Source organism: Neltuma alba, unplaced genomic scaffold (genome assembly GCF_004799145.2).
Source record: "Neltuma alba isolate B1F8T4 unplaced genomic scaffold, ASM479914v2 tig00005764_pilon, whole genome shotgun sequence".
Taxonomy (NCBI): domain Eukaryota; kingdom Viridiplantae; phylum Streptophyta; class Magnoliopsida; order Fabales; family Fabaceae; genus Neltuma; species Neltuma alba.
The window spans coordinates 207,867-228,665 of record NW_021634221.1 but is presented as its reverse complement, the minus strand read 5'-3'; positions in this window follow the sequence as shown (position 1 = coordinate 228,665).

Genomic DNA, 20,799 nt, shown 5'->3' with positions numbered 1-20,799 from the left:
TCTGTTTAAGGTACTTTAATGACATGGAGACATCTTTTAACCGTCTCCGTCACTTAGATCATTCTCCTCCTGGTCCTTCCACGTCAACTTTATTTCCTCCTGTCAGGAAACTAGTTGGAGGATATGAATCACCAGACACACAGACATGTTTTGATAAATTGCAGCCAAGTTGAATCCTTCATGCAGTAAGTATTATATAAGTTCACTAACTTTTACACTTTATATTTGTTTCTCACTAACTCTTCTAACAAATTACACTTCATTGTAGTGAGTTTAGAAGTTATCTCAGGCGGCAGCTACGGGGGCATGCGCGTTTCGCTGACATTGATAAAAGAGTCCACAAAGAGTTTCCCGGTTGGTTTACACATCGAATACATAATGACAACAGCCCATACACAGATGAATTTAAAGCTCTTTCCCTCGGTCCGTTAGACCATGCACAAAGGTTTACTGCGTATAATGTCAACGGCTTCAAGTTCTGTATTGTTGGACGTGATCAGGGATTGCTCACACAAAACTCTGGAGTTTGCAGGACATTCGGGATGAGATGTTATGCTAGCAGCAGTGACGGTGAAATGCGCTTTAGAGGCGTCACTTATTATGAAAAGCTAACTGACATCATTAAATTGAGTTACTAGCTTTTCACCGTAACTCTGTTCAAGTGCTCCTGGGCAAATACGACAACTTTCCGGGGACTCGCTACTAACCACTTGGGCATCACCTCTGTTAATTTCTCTAGACTTATTCATATGGGGGAATCTGAAGATGATGAGCCATATATTCTTGCTTCTGAGGCACACCAGGTTTACTATGTCGAGGACGAGAAACATAAAGACTGAAATATAGTCGTTCACCTCAAGCCCTGAGATCTTTATGATATGGGTGATGGTGACATTATTTACGACAGTGAACCCTTCCAACCCTCGAATTTTGAAAACTTTTTTCCTCAAGGAGACGATAATTTGGCAATTATCAGGTATATGTCTTTTTTAAAATTATTTAAATAATTAACTACTAAGTACTAATTTTTTCTAAATATATTATAATTTTAACATAATTTTTTTAATATCTCTTTTCAGGCAGGATGGTGATCAAGAATAGCAGTTTCAAAAATTTCTATCATTCAAAAAATTTGCCTTTCATAAATAAATATGTATAAATTAAAATTGGTTTAGTTTTTTAAAAAGTAAAAAATTACAATTTGTAGCGGTTACATAACCGCTACAAATTGTGAAACTGTTACAAATACTAGCAGTTTTATTACACGCTAGAAAATGCAAGGCTGCTACAAAATGAATCAAAACGCTGCAAAAAAACTGCTACAAATGTCTCGCTGATCTCTATAAATACCACATCACCTCTTCATTCATTTACCCCATCTCTTTTCCTTCCTCTCCCATTCTTCTTTATAATTCTCTCTTTTTTTCTTACTCTCTTATATGGTGGTTTTTTTCTCTTTATTATATGGTAAGGTGATGTTTATTTTATAAGTCTTAATATCTTTTATTTGTCTTTATTTATAATTTACTAACATATTTATTTCTCTTTTTCTTTCAGATTTTTCTTCTTCACATTTGTTATACATTCCTCAACTGATTCAAGCACTTCTCAACATAACAGTTTAGATTCAATATTATAAACTATCTCATCTTTAATTCAACTATCTTATTAAATTTAATTCACTTCATTTGACATAATCATAACTTAATTACTTATTATTTATTACAAAATTCAAATCTATAACATGTAATACATTAGTAATTATACATATTAACAAAAATTCTCTAATATAATCTACTTAACGGTTTTTAAATTTATAATATTATATTTTTTAATAATCAAACATCTCAATTTATTTTTTTGGCCTAGAATAAACTTTCTAGCAGTTCCCAAACCGCTAGAAAATGAAAAAAAAAAAAAAGAGGGACAAATTTCGTAAATTTTAAATATCCCGCCTCATTTCTAATGGTTCCTAACCGCTAGAAATTTTTTAGCGCCAATTTCAAAATTTTGATTCCCGACAAAATTTGATTTCCTCCGAACTTTCTAGTGGTTAATAACCGCTAGAAATTTTTGGTGCCAAAATGAAAATTTTTTTTCCCCGCAAAATGAAATTTCGCTCAGAACTTTCTAGCGGTTAATTAACTATTAGAAATTTATTAACTATTTCTAGCGGTTATAAACCACTAGAAATTTCGTATCATTCCCATTCCACTACTTGTTTTTTCTAGCGGTTATTTTAACCGCTAGAAATTTTTTGACGTTTTGATCATACTGTGTAGCGGTTCCCATAACCGCTAGAAATCTGTTTCTAGCACTTGATTTTTTACCGGTTTGTCTAACCACTACAAATGTTATTTGTTGCGGCTGTAACTGCTAGAAAAGTCATATTTTAACCGCTACAAAATACGTTTTTTTTGTAGTGGGTGTTGTGGAGGAAAAGCAAGGAGGACATAATTTCCTTGAGGTGACCGAATTACATTAAGTTTAAAAGGCAGCATTGAATTATAATTTGATTATTTATCTTGCTTGTGTAATGTGCTTATCTTGATTATATTGCTTGAATTGAGGAATTTATGTTGTGGCAATTGTTAATTTTATGACAATTGATATGCTTTGGCCAAATGCATTGTAATATGTCAATGTGAAAGTGTGGATGCTTCCTCTTTTGACCTAATGCATAGCATGATTTTTATATGACTTGATGATATCTTGAAGTTCTATAACATATCACACTATGCATTGCCTGATTTACATGATGATTATAGTTCATTGCTACTGAGATTTCTATGAAATCTCATTCTTTCCTATGTCAAATTATGCATTACTAGGAAGTGGATTAAATATGGAAAAGGGCAAGGAATTGGTGTTGAGCTAAGGAGGCCATGGAAAGTTTATGACATTGTACAAAGTTTACGTTATATGTTGATGAACTTTGATATAAGTTTGTAACGAGTAAAGATATGCTATACTTTGACATTATGTAACCTACAGTATTGAATGGTTGGTTATAATCATAGTTTAGTATGCTTGAATGGATGGTAAATGGAAAAGGAAAAGAAATTTTAAGGAAATTTGGTTAAGGGACAAAAATACCTTAAACATAGGCTGTTTTATGTTACATAAAATGATAAGCAAATGGACGAATTTGGACCTGAGATTTTGTAAACTTATAGATATCATTTTTAGCTTTAAAACAAGAGGTAGATCATTAAATTTTGAGTTTTGTGCTAAGAGATATGCCATTCCAAAGTTGGGCTAAAATACTAAAAAATTGGAAAATAATCATATGAACAGTGCAACTTGACAAATTTTTTGGCTCTATTTCATGATGATTTGACGCCAATGAATATTTTTTCCTTATAGTATACATGACAAGTTTCAAATAAAAATTAGAACCACCTTGTTTCAATTTTTCTACATTTAGTTATGAATCTTCAAAGTTAACAAAAATTTCTGTAAACAGTTAATAGTGCACAAAAGCTCTCTGTGACCCCAAGTTGCAACCTGAGAATTTCAGGTCACGACTTAGCAGCAAAGATTGCTTCTGTGACCTCAAGTCACGACTTGAAGGTACCAAGTTGCAACTTGAATTGATTTGTGAAGAAAATTCAAGAAAAATTAAAATTTTCTCATGCCTAAAGCTTATATAATGATCCTAAAGGTTTCTAATTGTCATATAATGGGATAATAAAGAAGATGTGACAGAACCCTGCCTGACGCCCAGCTCGAATGATGAGTGGGCTATATTTTGTAGCTCACTGTCCAGCCCTGCCTGTAGAAGCCCTAACTATTTTGGGTTGGGCATGAGCAGGTTGGGCAGGGCGGCCTTCTTTGCCTGGATGGTAATGCCCTGCCTACATTATATGTGAAAAAATTTATTTTTATTTATAAAATATACATTTCATAATTCCACATTTTCACACATTGAAATATTTTAAAATAAGTCTTAACAAATATTCATACTTTAAGAATTAAATAAAATCCATAATTCATTTAACTTATAATTAACTTTTAAAATATAGTTCAAGAAGGTCCATGCGTGTATTAGTGGAGTTCACCAAATTTGTTATACAAAACACTAATTCCGGGAAACACACTTATATATGTTGGCACTCAATTATTTTGCGTTCACGTGTCTGTTTCAGTTATCATCATGATTAAACAAAAAACGCTGTAGGCTTTTATTCATGATTAATTCCATTATTTCATGTCAAAATTACTTCTCTCCATTCCTAATTAAAGAAACAGAGGGTCTATAAAATTTATACAAACTCCAATAATACTTATAAACAATAAACATAAGTGTCCCTGAAATGTCCAAACCCCACTTACAGTTTAATAAAAATAATGGCACTTTTGTTTTGGCCCGAAGATAAAAATACTGATACGGAGCTTCTCCATTTTCCTCTCCCTACAGAAAATTCAGATTAACATGCCAAATTCCCATATAGTAATCTGACTTGCATGAGTTTCATCCCTACATCGAGTTAATGATAATTTCTTGAAATGAATGAATAATTGAATTATATAATAGAATTATCGGGCTGGGTTGAACGGGCAGGGCGGCATGCCTCGCCCAATGCCCAACCGTACCCAATACTTAACCTTGCTCGAACATGCCCAAATTACTTTCAGGCCAATTTTTTTGGGCTAGGCAAGGCTATTTTTTTACAAGCTTGGGTAGGCGAACCAAGCATCCGGACTATATGAACACCCCTAGAGAGAAGCCAGGCCCGATTTCTCCACCTATCTCAAGACTCAAGAGTCAAGATACAAAATATGGGTATTGGGTAAGATGTCCTTTCTTACATTAATAGGTTTTTTTTTTCCCTGGATAAGACTACAGGGGTATTTGGGTAAAAATCAAAATATGATTTTGAGAATAATTTCTAAAGAAAAGTGAAAAAAAAAAACTATTTTAAGAATAGATTTTGAAAGAATAACTTTTGTAAAATAAAATTATTTTGATAAAATGAGAATGTTTAGATGGTTGTTATCAGAAGTATTTTTTTAGTACTGTAAATTACTTAAGAGGACATAAATTAATATAATATTACATAAAAGACAAATTTAAATTTATAATTTTTTTAAAACGATAACTTAATAAATAACATTTTTTTGCCTACACAATAAATAGCACATAAAATATTTAATTAATTAATAAATAATAGGGTGAAGGTGTTACCAAAATATGAAATTACCAAAATCTGAGGGAGGCATAGGATTCCGTGACTTAGCAAACTCTCTGTCGTTTAAAGTCCTTAAGGAGTGTATTTTCCAAATACTAGTGTTTGGCTGCTTAGAAAGGTTATAAAGCCTTTGGATTTGGTCAAGTATTATCCTGGGCAGATCTTTCATTCAAAAAGACTATCAATGGCTAATTGGAAATGGTAAATCCATCTCTCTGTGAAGGATTATTGGGTTCCTGGTTTAGATGGGAAGTCTATTAATATGTGTTTGGATGCTACTGTACACTCTAATGAGACCATGGACTTGCTACCAGATAAAGGCTCCAAGAATTTGAGAAGTATCTCTTTAGTTGTTCTAGCAGATACTTTGCCTCTCATTGGTAATATCAAACTGAACTTCTCATCATATCAGGATAAATTTGTTTGGAAGAAAGCTAGGAATGGTACATTTGGAAAGAACGTAACGATGTTGTTGTCACGTTAGTGAATGAGATAGAAATTGGAACAAGCAATTGACAGCTCTGAGTGTGTGTGTGTGTGTGTGTGTGTGTGTATCAATATGAATGCGATTACAGAGCTTATTCAACCTCAAAGGATTGAGCCACACGATACAAAAATAACAGAAAGAACATAATGACAAAATAATGCAGGGAGAGAGGAATTACAGAGAATCTGCCAGGGAGAAAAATAACCAATATCATTTACACCCCTTCCCTCTAACCACCTGTCATTATATAACAACTTCCGTATCCTCTAATTCTTCAAGTTTCCAAGGCTTCTTTCGGGCTCACTGGCTCGTTTGCAGCATATTGGGTTGCTCCACAACTCTTGGATTATCATCTTCGAAGTCCACATTGTCCGCATCTATTACAATACCCCCCTCATAAGCTCAGACCTTGTCCTCAAGGTCCAACGATGGATACAAGATCTTGAGGGTCTCATAATCCTCCCAGGTGGGCTCCAGAGGGCCATCCCACTGAACCAAGAGCTATTGAATGCGGTCATTGCCATAGTGGATCCAACGTATGTCCTGAATGGTCACTGGCTGACAAATGGGACCTTTGGGGGCAGTACACAGGGGAAGCGGTAAATAAGATTCAACTAGTTAAGTCCCATAAAACCTTTTAAGAACAGATACATGGAAGACTAGATGAATCTTGGCATGATCTGGTAGTGCTAAGCGGTAAGCGATGGAAGCAATCTGCTCAATCACTTGGAATGGTCCAAAGTAAACGAGAGCAAGCTTTTGAAATTAACGGAGCTGAACAGAGTGTTGGTGGTACGATTGTAAGCAGACCAAAACCGAAACATCAACAGAAAACTCAACCTCCTGCCGTTTAGCATTAGCATATCTCTTCATTCTGTCTTGTGCTCTTTTGATATTAGCCTTCAAAATGGCCAAGAGTTCATCTCTCTGTTCGAGCTGTTAATGTACATCGAAGGGTGTATCTTTGAGAGAGGAGTGGCGAATGATTGGCGGCAGTTCCCTACCATACACTATTTTAAATGGAGACATTCCCGTCAAATGGTGGAAAGAAGTGTTATACCACAGCTTAGCCCAGGTTAAATACCGAAGCCACTGTCAAGGCTAATCATGAACAAAGCATCGTAGATACATTTCAAGACACTTATTAAGAGCTTTGGATTGACCGTCCGACTAGGGATGATAAGCAGAGCTGAAATGCAATTGCGTTCCCTGTAATTTCATGAGATGGCACCAGAAAGCACTCATAAATACCTTATCGCGATCAAACATAATTGTTTTGGGCAGACCATGAAGCTTGACAATATGGTGAACAAAAGCATCGGCCACCTGGGCACTCGAAAAATTACTAGGAAGAGCAATGAAGTGCCCATATTTGGACAAGCGATCAACAACCACAAGGATAGCCGCATAATGTTTAACCATTAGCAACCCTACAATGAAATCCATAGTAATGTCCTCCCATATGCGGTTTGGAATGGGCAACGGTTGCAACAGCCCTGTGACACTCATTTGAGCTACTTTAGCTTGTTGACATACATAGCAACGATGAATATAATCGCGCACATCTCGACGCATGTGTTTCCAGAAAATGTACCAGCGATGTGGTACAAATTCTACATAAAACCCACATGTCCTCCCACAACTAATGAATGAAACTTAGTTAGGATAGTATTGATTAAATGAGGTTTATCACTGGGAATCACCAAACAATTATTCCAATATAATTCCCCATTTTGAATATTATACTAAGATTCAATACTTTCACCTTGCTCTATCCCTGTTTCTCTCCTTATGACTGGATGTCCCGAGTAACCATATCCATCAAAGGATCATTAATAGCTGATAGGCCCATGCAAGTGACACAAGATAAGGCATCTGCTGCCTGATTGTGTCACCCAGGTTTATACTCAATGGAAAACTGGTATCCCAATAGTTTAAGTAAACATGCCTCTTGCTCTGGAGTCTAGATAGTTTGATCTGTTAGATGCCAAAGGCTCGCATGGTCGGTTTGAATGACAAATAGACGGCCAAAGAGGTACTATCAAAATTTGGCAACTGATTCAGTGATTGCGTACAACTAACGTACATAGACTAATAGCATCTGCATTCGTGGAAAGAGTTGCTTTGAGAAGAAAGTAATAAGGTGTTGGTCTTGACTCAACATTGCGCCAATGCCACTGCCAGGGGCGTCTGTCTCCAAGATAAGGGTTTGGAGAAATTAGGGAGAGCTAATAATGAGGCCTGTGTTAAAGCTTGCTTCACTTCGTCAAAAGCAATTTGGGGCACCGAAGACAAAATAAAGGCATTTTTGCACAATAATTTAGTTAAGGGCTCTGGTTTCGGGGCATTTTAATGAATCTATGACATTATTCACTAAGGCCCAAAAATCCCCTTAATTGGGTAACTGATTTGGGTATGGGCCATTCTTGTACAGCCTTTATTTAATTCTTTTAGGTCCATTTCAACTCCGTTTTTAAAACTACATGACCCAAATATTCCACGCGTTGCGTGCCAACCTTACATTTCGCCCTTTTCGCAAATACCTGATGATGCAATAAAATCTCTAAGACTGATTCAAGATGCGTAAGATGGGACTCCATGTGGGACTGTAAATTAGTATGTGATCAAAGAAAATTAAGACAAAACGACAGATGAATGGCCTGAAGATTATATTCATGAGTGCCTGAAATGTGGCTGGTGTGTTGGTTAATTTAAACGGCATAACTAGACATTCATATAACCCCAAATGAGTACAGAAGGCAGTCTTCTCCCTATCCTCTTTGCGCATCTTTTTATGTTTCAGGGTTCACCTATGATGAAAAGTGAAAAGAGCAGTAATAATTATTAAAGACTGTCAGAAGTATTTTAGGAAAGACAATACTCATTATTACAAATAACTAACTCAACTAATATTTGTAATATTGTAAATTAATTATCTAGTTCTTATATTGAGGACCGAAATGTAGTGTAAAAAAAGAGTTTGGTCATAGTATAAATAATTTTGTTTATTTAAAAATGACTAATTAAAAATTTTGAATTTGGATCATCCACATTAAATCTAGATGATCTAGATTTGATAAGCTTAGGGTACTCATCGAAGTAATAAGCACCAAAACTGGTTCCAATGTTTGCATGGAAGAAAAAGAAACAACACAAGAATGCAAACTCAAAAATCTAAATATTAAAAAAAGGCTTTGCTATGTGAACATCTATGCCTGTGAAGGATGCAAACAAATGGAAAATATCATGCCAAATAGTAGATCCCAACTCGCTCCATAATCGATCTAGGGAGATGAATCTTATTCCAATATTTGAGTGACTAATCCATGACAAGTCACCATGAAAGCAAGATGCAAGAAACATTAGAGGATGAGCATAATTATGTTTCCAAATAAACTGTTGCAAAGGTAATCCATGCAGGCATATAATGATGTCGCAAAAAGGAATTTTGTTCTGCTTCTTTTTGGACATGATAACAGTCCATCCCTTGTCAAAAAAGATGTGAGGAGCAACAAGTATGATTGAGGATTCGAGGACTATTTGTGTGAGAAAAGGCCATAGCTGGAAAAGTTAAAAAGCTTAGAATTTCTTGAAGTACAGCTTTTGGTGGCCAAACTCTTCCATCATGATGATACCTTTTAACAGAATATGGTGTCCATCCTTGCGTAGTTCTGTTAACATTGATTTAAGCCAAGAATGAGAAGAATTAATTTCATACATATCAAGCTTGATGGACAAACAACCAAACCATATAGCTCTGACATAAAGACATGCGACAAAACTGTGATCCAAGGGCTCTTGAACGTCAAATCCAAAAGGACATATATTGTTGGAATCCAGATGATGATGGCCTGTAAGAATGTCATTTGAAGGAAGACTATCGTGCAATAGTTTCCATAAGAAAAATAAATGCTTGAATGAGAGTGAAATTGACCGAGGAAATTTCCAAAAGGAATCAAAGGGTCCCACTTTATCTAGTTGTCATTTGAGTCTCATGCTCTCTCTCCCCTCTCAATACACTCTCTCTCCCTCTTTGTTCCATTCTTGCTCTGCGATAGATAGTGACTATCTCCAACTTCATCTACTTCACCATCGATAACAATGGTAACTACCAAGTCGGAGAGCTAGTGCTTGCATGAGAGCTAGCCATTGCATCGTTTGGTTCATACTGAAATCGATGACATGAACTCGCGTTTTTCCTTTGAAGGTTTCGAGGATGGCTTGGTTAGTTGTGGAATGAGCAAATTTGAAGTATGGACTCTAAAAACGGCATTTTTATCAAAATATTGTAAACATTAAAAATTATTACCCAAATGCTACACTATAAAAACTATTTCCCAATATGATGCATTTTTTAAAAATCGTTCACGCGACATCTATATTTTTAAAGTAAAAAGCAAAAACTTGTTCACCCGCTCATCAACTTTCAATCTGACTTCTTCTTTTTCATTTTCAGAAAAAATTACAGCTAAATACCCAATTTGATCAAATGCTGTCATGCCTCAGTCCGCATATTAAATTTTAGAGAAAATTACAGTTAATAACCCCATCCTTCCCAATCCCGCTGCTCTGTATCTCTTCCTGAGATTGACCAAAAAAAAAATCTTTAAAATATTGTTTGGTACGAGGGAAATGGAGGGTGACACAGGCGAAAGAAAATTTTAATTAGTATGTCATCAAAGAAAATTTCCATGTTTGTTTATGAAATTAAAATATTTTTTTTAATTTGAACAGCAGAATGAAAACATCAAAGTAGATTTTGTAAGGAAAAAAAAAGTACTTTTTATCTTGATACTTAAAGGAAATCAAAAAAATATAATTTTAATTTCATAAACAAACACGGAAAACTATGAACTTCTTAAGTGGTATTTCTTAATTTTAATTTCTTAATCATTATTTTAGCTACATAAAAATAAAATTTACTTCTCTTATTTTTTGTTCAGCTGTTTAAAATTTCATCAATGCATCCTCCTTTTTCTAAAAGATATTTTTATAAAAAAATTATTATTATTTTTACTAATGGAACGACTTTGAATAAATTAGAAAAGATCTATAAATATTTTATATTTATTTAAATATTTTTCTCTAAATTTAAGTATCAAGATAAAAAGTAATTTTTCTACAAAATCTACTCATGTTTTTTTTAAGGATATGTTTGGTATGAGAAAAAATGAGAGGAGAGGAAAAAATTTTAATGAGCTCAATTTAAAAATTAAAAAATTGGGGTTAAAAACTTTTAATTAATTTTTATTACTCTTTTATATTACTTTTTCTTTTTATTAAAATTTAAAAATCTCACTTATCTAATTTTTTAAATATAGTTTATTAAAATTTTCTTTTTCCTCCGTCACCCTCCATTTCCCTCGTACCAAACAATATTTTCGAGATTTTTGTTTTTGGTCAATCTTAGAAAGGATGGGCTATTAATTGTAATTTTCTCTAAATTTCAATAGGCGGAGGGAGGCGTGACAGGCTGGCAGCATTTGATGAAATGGGGTTTTAGCTGTAATTTTTGCCGAAAATGAAAAAAAGTTGTCAGATTAAGAGGGTGTTTGGAAAACTAGGGGTGTTTGGGAAACACAAAACCATGGTTTCAAAAGCACTTTTCCGTAAAATGAGGTAATCTCTTTCATATATTTACTTCGTAATCTGTAAAAGCACTTCTGAAACTATGGTTTGGTTTCTATTCAAACACTCCCTAAAAGTATTTCCTAGAAGTACTTTTTCGCAAAACGAGGTAGGCTGTGTTTGGAATCATGTTTGGGCCCTCAAATGTACATTCCTACTAAAGAAGTCATCAGGCTGCTCAACAATTATGTTTGGACCCATGTTTATAAAATTGGACTTGTGGAGCCGAAATAGACTTCTGCAAGAAGCTGAAAGAAGGGGTTTTTTTGTGGGTGAGGAGGGCGTTAGGATAATACTGGTGAAAATTAATTGGGAGCCGAAATGTATTTAATAGGGGATAATACAAAGCGTGCTGCCAAAAGCTAATCTACATAATTAAGTATTTTATTTTTTCAATTTCCTTCTAATAATAACTTAAATTTTTTATTTTTAATAATTTTATTTTCAATACTTCTTTTAAAATGGTCACATTATATATATAATTTCTTTACTTTTAATAATTTTATTTTCCTTACTTCTTAAAAAATAGTCACATTATATATATATATCTAATATGTAGTATTTAATAAAATTCATGTCCTTTTAAGTCATTTTACATCCAAACTTACTTTTACATTTATCATCTAAACAAGTTTCAACTTTTCAAACTGATTTTTTTTCCAAAACTCAATCCAAACATAAATCACATTACACTATCTGACTTTTACTCAATCTGACTTTTGTAAAAGTCATATTGAAAAAAAGTTACTTCTGCCACCGCTATCCAAAACACACCCGTAAGCTCCTCCATATATTTACTTTGTATATTGTAAAAACAGTTTTAAAATAATAATTTATTTTTATCCAAACACCCTCTAGATTAACGAGTTTCTGGTTTTTGTTTTAAAAATATGGATGTCAAATTGAAAGTTCATTACAGCGTGAACGATTTCTCAAAGATGCAGCATATTAGGAAATAGTTTTCATAGTGTAGCATTTGGATAATAATTTTTAATATTTACAATATTTTGATAAAAATGCCCTCTAAAAACACACATCAAAAGAAAAGGATCAGGGCTTTTTTTTTCCCAATTAAAACTGATATATACGGCAAGCAAGCGCTTCCGCTAAGCAGGTGGGAACCTTGCCCGTAGCCCTGGCTTGAGACACCGCGAAAAGGGCTTGGAAAGCCCACGGGCTACAAGAAAAAGCAAAGATATTTTTGCACGTTATTTCTCGAGCTCTCTCTAAACGCCCATGTTTGTGGCATTTTTGTGGTCGTTGTTGTTTCATGTTATTTCTTGAGCTCAGCACTTTTATATCATAACCAATTATGGGCCAGCTCTTTCGGACCGAGCTGGTTCATATTAAGTACAGTAGATGTGTAATCCAAACACAAGTTTGTGGCATTTTTATGGTTGTTGTTGTTTCATGTTTTTTTTTTTTTCCAGATTTCCCCGGGGCATCCCCACAGCCGGTAACCATGGGACTAATCCCCTGTCTCTACTATCAGCACACGAAGTGGTAGGACCGTAGGAGACAGGCCACGGGGCGTTTTCTATTCACAAGAGTTGGGGATTAAACCCCCAACCACTTGCTTGAGGGACAAAATACCAAACCATCACGCCCACCCGTCGTGGTTTGTTTCATATTATTTCTTGAGCTCTATATCTCTAGCATGATATGATGTCCGTCTATGTCCAAAGGTACTTTTCATGTTGTTTCTTAAACTAGCTATGGGAATTTTGGAATCAAATTGGGAGGGAATGTGGTGCTGAAAAGAAGGACGCCAATGACCACCCGGGTTGGTCGTTATAAATTGGATGAACCAAATGAAAGAAAGAAACGACCGACGAAGTCAAAATTAGAATTGAATTTGAAAGGGGAAATAATGATGTTATATAAAGGAGGAGTTCAGAGGATGAAATCATTATTATGGGTAGGGATAAAAAAAAAAAAAAAGAACTATTGTGCAATCATACATAAGTAATTAATAACTAAAAAGTGTCATAACGAGTAACATGATAATGATAAGATTCGGTGCATGAAATAAACAATAAATCATGACATATTAACGACTTGGTTTTCTCACTCTATTCCTTCATACATATTGATTTTATTTTCACTCACTCCCTTCTCGTTCTTCCACGTTTTGTTTTTCCAAAAGCAATTTTTTTGCCCAAAAAAAATGATAACCCTTAACTACCCATGACCATAATGGCCAAAAAAAAAAACAAAAGAAAAAACTAGAGATAATGATTTAGAGGAAATCATGTTTATTGGAAATGATCTCAAAAAGTGTGAATTTTTTTTTTGAGACCAAATAGCAAAATATAAATTTAAAGGTACTAAAGTACTGCTACCCAAATCTCCTACCTTTTCTCTAGCCATTAATTTTCAATTTTGAATTTAAATTATTGATTCAATTTAATTATTAAATCTTCAACAAGTTAACGAATGGTTTGAGTCCTTCTAAGATCATTAATAATGCTAGTGATAATATTCGGATATTAGTTTTGACACTCCCCGAGAGATGTGATTGATTATGTTACTGCCTCAAATATTCGATTGGATAATCTATACCGTTTATTAATACTTTTTGCTGTCGGTATGTTGCTATTATGTATGTTGCTATTTCAAACTTTGTACATGCAATTATTTGATTTACTTAATTTGAATGTATTTATTTGGTTTATAATTTTTTTGTTTACGATCAATTAAGTATAAATGGAGTGAGATCATAGCTTCAAAATTGAAGTAAATATAGCGCCAAATTTATTTGGTTTGAGCAATTTTTACTGTTTTAGACCTGAAAATTGAGATCCATAGAAATATGGATACCAAACTAAAATGATGGCGTAAAAATATTTCTTTAATAAAAAAAGCTAAAATATATGTTTAGTCTTTTAATTTTATAAAGATTTTTATTTTAATTCCTTAACTTTAAAAGTATAGTTTTGGTCCTTTAATCCTACAATTGATAATAAAAGAAATATTATATTAAAATATTAAATGTTGATAAAACATTTTCAAATACTAAGATATTAAGTTTAATTTTTAAAATAACTATAATTGTTATAGAAAATCGTCATTTAAGCTTAGCAATTTTAGAGTTAAAAGACTAAATGAATGTTTTTTAAAGTAAAGGACCAAAAATGTGTATAAAATTAAAGGATCAAATTTATGCTTTAACCAATGAAAACTAATCCAAAATCAGTTGTAAATTAAGGTGGTGGTCAGAGAAAATGTGAGTTTAGTTGAGGATGTTTTAGTATTTTTAAATTTATATCTTGATACTTGATCCTCCTGAATAATCACATTTTTAATGCCTTTCCCAATAAATATTTTTTTTAGTCATTCTCTCTATTTTTTTAAAAAAAATATGTATATACGACTGAAAGTTAAAAAATCATGACTATGATCTATTCATTCTTTTAATTATTCTCTAAAAATTATATGGACTTGTAGAAAATGTGTAGATATATATATATTTCTAAAAAGCTAAACTACATTCAATACTCTAAATTATTTTCTCAATCTATATCACTCAATTTTCTAAAACGATTATTGGTACAATTTTATCCTTAAAATATTTTTTCATGAATGAAAATACAGAATTTTTTGAGGAATTGAAATCATCCATTTAAAATGATCCTAAATTAATTATTTCCATCGCTCATCTTCCATGTTCTCATTACTCAACCTTTCAATTTTTAATAGTCATATTAAATATTTTCAGCACTTATATTTCATATTTTTAGTACTTAAAATGATTAAAGATTTGAGTTGAATATATGAAAAATAGTGCCTAAGATGATTGTTGAAAAAAATTAAAAATTGATTATCGAAAATTTTAAGGGCAAAATTACTTAGTTTAAGGATAAAATTATGCCAAAAAAAAAATCACTTCAAAATAATAAGTGCTACTAAGAAAAATATTTCAGGATGTTAAATGCATACTATTTTTTTCAAAAAAATTGCTACAAATAGTCCACATAATTGAGAAAAAATAATTAAAAGAATGAATAAACCATAGTTATGATTTTTTTCCACCACAGTCGTATATAAATGGTTTTTTTTTGCTATTGTACTCGTTTTATTATTACAACGGAATACTTTGCTATTATAATTATAGGGTTTAGGGTTTATATAATTAAAAGAATGAATAAACCACAGTTCGAGTTTATCAAGTTTTTCCGGGGCCGCGGACTTCTTTTCGGAAAACAAGGAGCGAAAGAAAGAGAAAGGAGCGAGGATGGGATGGAGTGATGAGTGAAAATAAAACGTGGAGGAAAGAATAGAGTGATAAAATGAGGTCATATAACTCAAATGTGAACAATTAAATTCCTTATGTGTGATTAACAAATATTAGTTTATGTTCTTAATATAAAAGCTCATTAGAGATTTAATTTGGTCCCAAATATAATATCCCAATTTACTCTGTTTTCAATATTTATCTTTTTTATCCTCAAATAATTACTATCGTGATTACATATATTAAGGTGTTCTATTAAGAGTAGTTTCAATGCATATAAGTACTAATAATATTTTGGGAAAGATAATTTATCGATTACTAATAATTAACTTAATTAATTTTTTTAATATATGTATATTAGTTATTTAATTATTGTATTAAGAACGTAGAATAGTAGTAGGTTTTAAGGTCGTGAGAGCCCTGTTTCTTTTATATCTAGCAGCAATTTCCAAAACTCAGCCTTAATGATCGAGGCTTAGAGTGAGGCTCGTAAGAACTAAATTTTGTTTTTGTTTTTATTTTTTTCTATAATTTTCTTAAAAAACGACCAAATTCAATGATTAGGCATGCAAATGGTCACAGTTTGAGTGACATCTTTTAGTTGGCAATTGAAGAACTCGTACTGAAATTGAACTGGTTTGTAACCATGAGTTTGCTAAGGAGATCAAGCGAAAAAGATAAATGAAGAAGCAGAATATGTGCCATTGGATTAGAACTATAAAGACTCAAACGCTTAATAAAAAGGAAAAAAACTACAAAAATTTACGGAATATGAAACAAATATGTGAAAGGAGTTTTGTCTCAACTTATATGAAACGGGCTTATGGGAAATTCTCACCACTCTGCTAAACGGGATCTTAAATAAAAACAAGTAAAAGTATAAAGACATGATAAAAAAAAAAAAGGGAAAAATCATAAGAATTCAACCTGCAGTGCTCCATATTAATTATCCCAAAATAAAGAGTGAGTTTTTAAGGACCAGGCGAAACTTGTCCCGTGTTAACTCTTGCACCTCTCTTCCCTATCATTTCATAAGCCCAACTCTATCATACACATTCGTAAATGGGACGGCCCGGATCGAATTTCAGGCCTAACTCGCGGCTCATTCGCAGTCGCACGTCTCTTTCGCCAGTCGCCTCCCTCTCCCTCTCTCTCTCTCTCTCTGTGCCCCGCTGCTCGCCGGTGCTCGTCGCCGCCGCTCTCTCACCGCTCTCGGGCGCTCGGCCCTCTAACCCGCTCTCAGTTTTGTCTTCATCGTCTTTTGTTAGGTACTCTCTCACTCGCTGCCTTCGTCTTTCTCGCCGGTTACCGCTTTCATCTGTCAGATACTTTCATCGGTGCGTAAGTATCTGCCTCGTGTGTATTTGAAAATGCTTCTCCTTCATCTGTCTCTGCTTCTAAAATCATAATTATGTTTTGTGTAACTTCCATGTATATTCAAAGAATTTGTATTAACACTATTAATTATCTGCTATGTTCCTCTATTCGAAAACCAGCACCTTCTTTTTCACCTCTCGGGGTGAAGCAGCTGTTAATGGTTACATCTAACCTGCATTAACTTCTACCATTGGGAAGAAGAGATTTAGAATGGAAGCCTCGAACTACTTAGAATGGGATCTCCGTTAAACTTTCTAGCCTCATATATAGTTTCACAATTTCACTAATATTTCTGGGAAACGCCTCTAATCACAACATTCATGTAAACACAATTATCAGTGGTATTTGCTAAATGGTGCCAGACATGGCGTTTTTAATTTAAGGAAATAAAAAAGATAAATAAATTCAACGTATTAGAAGTTTATTTTTTTTTGGAGTTAATTCAATTTTTGGTCTCCCAAATTTGTTTTCATTTTGGTTTTGATCCCTAAGTTTTAAATTGTAGGTTTTGGTCTCTCAAAATTTTTTTATTTAAAAAATTAATCCCTATAATTCAATAAAAACTTGGATCATCTTGTCCCTAAAGGGATCAAAACTTATGGTTTAAAATTTGAAAGATTAAAGATTATATTAACTTTTTTTTAATACACCGAAAAGGAGTTTGTTTCTTATTTTGAAGCTGGATGTTTGAAATGTTTAAAAAATATATGCATAATTAATTTAAATCTGATCTATCCAAAATTAATCTAAATGATTCAGAATAAAATTATCACTCCATGCTGATATTTACTATGAGTATAGAATATAGGAATGTGCTTCCATAAATGTGTGTTGGTGTGTACATAATTTTTTTTTTTTATTAGCTTATGACCCAGCCGGCTAGTAAAATTTTTAACGAAACGTCGCGTAAATGGAAGCTTCCTTTTTCAATTCAATGAAGTTACGCATTTGCGCGTGTGTGTATAAAAGTATTTTTACCTCAAGCTTTCCCTTGCCAAACTCCAAAAAAAAAAAAATTATGATTGATTTATGCATGGCACTTCTTGAGCATGTAACTATCTAATCCCATTAAAATATTAACATTTAGAAAAATGAATTATTTTACTCTCTTTAGTTCCGTTTGACCGTATACCCTTACTTGGATAGAGAAAAAAACGAGAGAGGGAAAAATAGGTGGAAAAATGGTGGAAAGGGAAGAAAAGTGGGACCAAGGAAAAATAGGAAAGGTGTTTCTCTCCAACCGAAAATGAGAGGAAAATTGACATCCTACCTCTACCTTTGTGTTGGTCTGCCTCATGAACTATTAATTAATGGTTACTACTCATACTGGCAAGTTTAATAATAATGGCAAGTCATCAAAAACGCTGGAGAAAGAAGAAAGAAAGAAAAGTAGTAAGATGTCGAAAAGGTACGTATGACCCAATTCATTCTATTTTCCAAGCATAAATTTTTTTTAAAATTAACAGTAAGGAAAATCATTACAATTTTATTTGTTTTGCATATATAGAAGGATTCTGATCGATCCTTTTTTTTTTTTTTTTTCCTTTCAGCAGTATTTTGGTCTTCTTTTTTTCATAACTACCCTTACAGCTCGCTACCCATTGCCTCTGGGTGCCTTACAAAGTTTACTCCGTTTCTCTCAAGCTGGACCAACCGGAGTAGGTTTTTTTTTTTTTTTACCACAAACCGGAGTAGGTTGACTCAGTCTCTAAACTGTTGTGCAATTTTCATTTATTTATTTGGAAAATGGTTTTCATCCAACAACTGTCTTCCATTACCATCAAATTTGATGCAATTAGTGTTACTTCTTATAATTTTATCAAAAAAAAAAAGAAAGTGTTGCTTCTTATAAACAAGTCTACAAATTTTCATTCAACAATTGTCTCTTGCCAAAGGCTTCTATTTCCATTCTTATACCTCGTTCCTATTTTTTTCCCCTCCAATACTTTCAAGTTGGAAGTAAAATTATTGAGGGGCCTGGTTCTTGAATAAATTAAGTTTGCATTGAATTAATGTTGGAGGTTTTAAAGTGTCATTGGTTGGTTAATCACTTCTAGACTCTATAAATAGAAGTCTTAGCATATGATTTAGGTGTGAAGGATGGTTGAGTCCTTATCCAAAAAGAGAGGTTAATATAAATTTTCACATTATGAAGAACATCTATGTCCGAAACAATGACAAAGCTACGGGTTAGACCTGACATATCACAATAATAACTTTCCCACAAGCAAATAATGCCAAAGCTATAGACACCACATTTACGGCTACAAGATTTGCCCTCTGTAACCTCTAGTGCCATGTAACTAATGCTATATTTGGATGGAGAAAAAATAAGGGAGAAAGGAAAATTAGAAAGAAAAACAGGAGGAGAAGTGGTTTTTTTCCTGTTTAGATGAGGAAAAAAAGTGGAAGGAAAAGAACAGTTGGAGAGAAAATAAGGTGGATCCCACAGCTCATTTTCCTTCCAATTTTTCTCTCCATATATAAAGAGAAAATAAGAAGAAAACATATTTTTCTCCTTGCCCTTACATGTGTTTTTTAAGCAAAATAATACCTTTTTATTTTTTTATTTTTTCACTTTATTTATTATTATCAAGTCTTTCTTCTGTGTTTGCTTAATTGAAAAGTTAAATCACTAAAATTGTAAAAATTCTTCCAAAATGAACCGAAAAGAAAAACAAGTAGAGTTGTTGTTTTGGTTTTTTTTAGCATTACATTATACAAAATTTTTTTTTCTTTTTTTACAAAATTATTTGATATTAAAATATAATAACATGATAATATATCTTTATCAAATAATTTGATTTTAAATTATATGATTATGTTAATGTAAATATGGTTTTTCATCATGATAATTAATTTAATTTTAATCAAGATATATTTTGATATAACAGAAAGGGTATTTTATTTATTTATATATTTACTCATTTTATTTTCTTTTTGTTTTCTCTTATCTATCCAAACATGAGAGGTGATAATATTTTCTCTCCAATTTTCTCTCCTCTCCATTTTCTCTCTTCTCATTTTCTTTCTACTCAACGTTTCTTCCTATCCAAACAGAGGGTAAGGGTTTTTGTTTTGCCTATTATGTCACTCAGATTCCTAGCTTTAGCACAAGCAACTCCGAAATCATATATTTTTAGCAACATATGTTCAATTTTGACATCAACATGTACAATCTTCTTCAATTATAAATAGCTAATTCTTCCAGAGAGATCCAAGAGCACACGATCTTAGAAGCAAATTAATTTCTTCAACCTATTCTCACCATGAAAATACTCAACAACAACACAACATGCCCTAAATCAAAGAAGATTTTGCCCGTTAGTTGAAGAGCAATTTGTTGGAATTTTAAGATTCAAAGTTCCCATCGATGCTCCAATAAATTTTGTGACATTCAAATAGTTAAGTTTATGCCAAGCAATAACCTCTTGTTTAATGTATGCACATAGAGTGGCAGTTTCAGCCATTTTGGTGACACAATCCTCAATCCAATTTGATATTTCCATTATAGCTTCTTGGTTATTGCATTTACAGGTGCCCCTTATAAATAGCACATAAACCCCATGAGCAAAAGCATATGGGATATTTAGTTTGGCCAAATCAAACTCTTACTCTTCTTAAGGCCTCTTGGGAACTAACTTTCTCAAAAGTGCTTTTTTAACTAGGCATCCAAACTTTTAAGATCAATCTTAACAGTTCTAAATATCATATCTTTATTGCTTTGACTTTTACTGCCCTCAATCTTTAAATCGTTAATTTCGCTCCTTTTGATTCAAATCCATCTTTTATGTTCAAACACCTAACCTTCCGAAGCTTTAAAGATATCAGGAATTAGAGGCAATGGCTATAAGATAAAGTGGGTACTGTGTCTAAGCTAG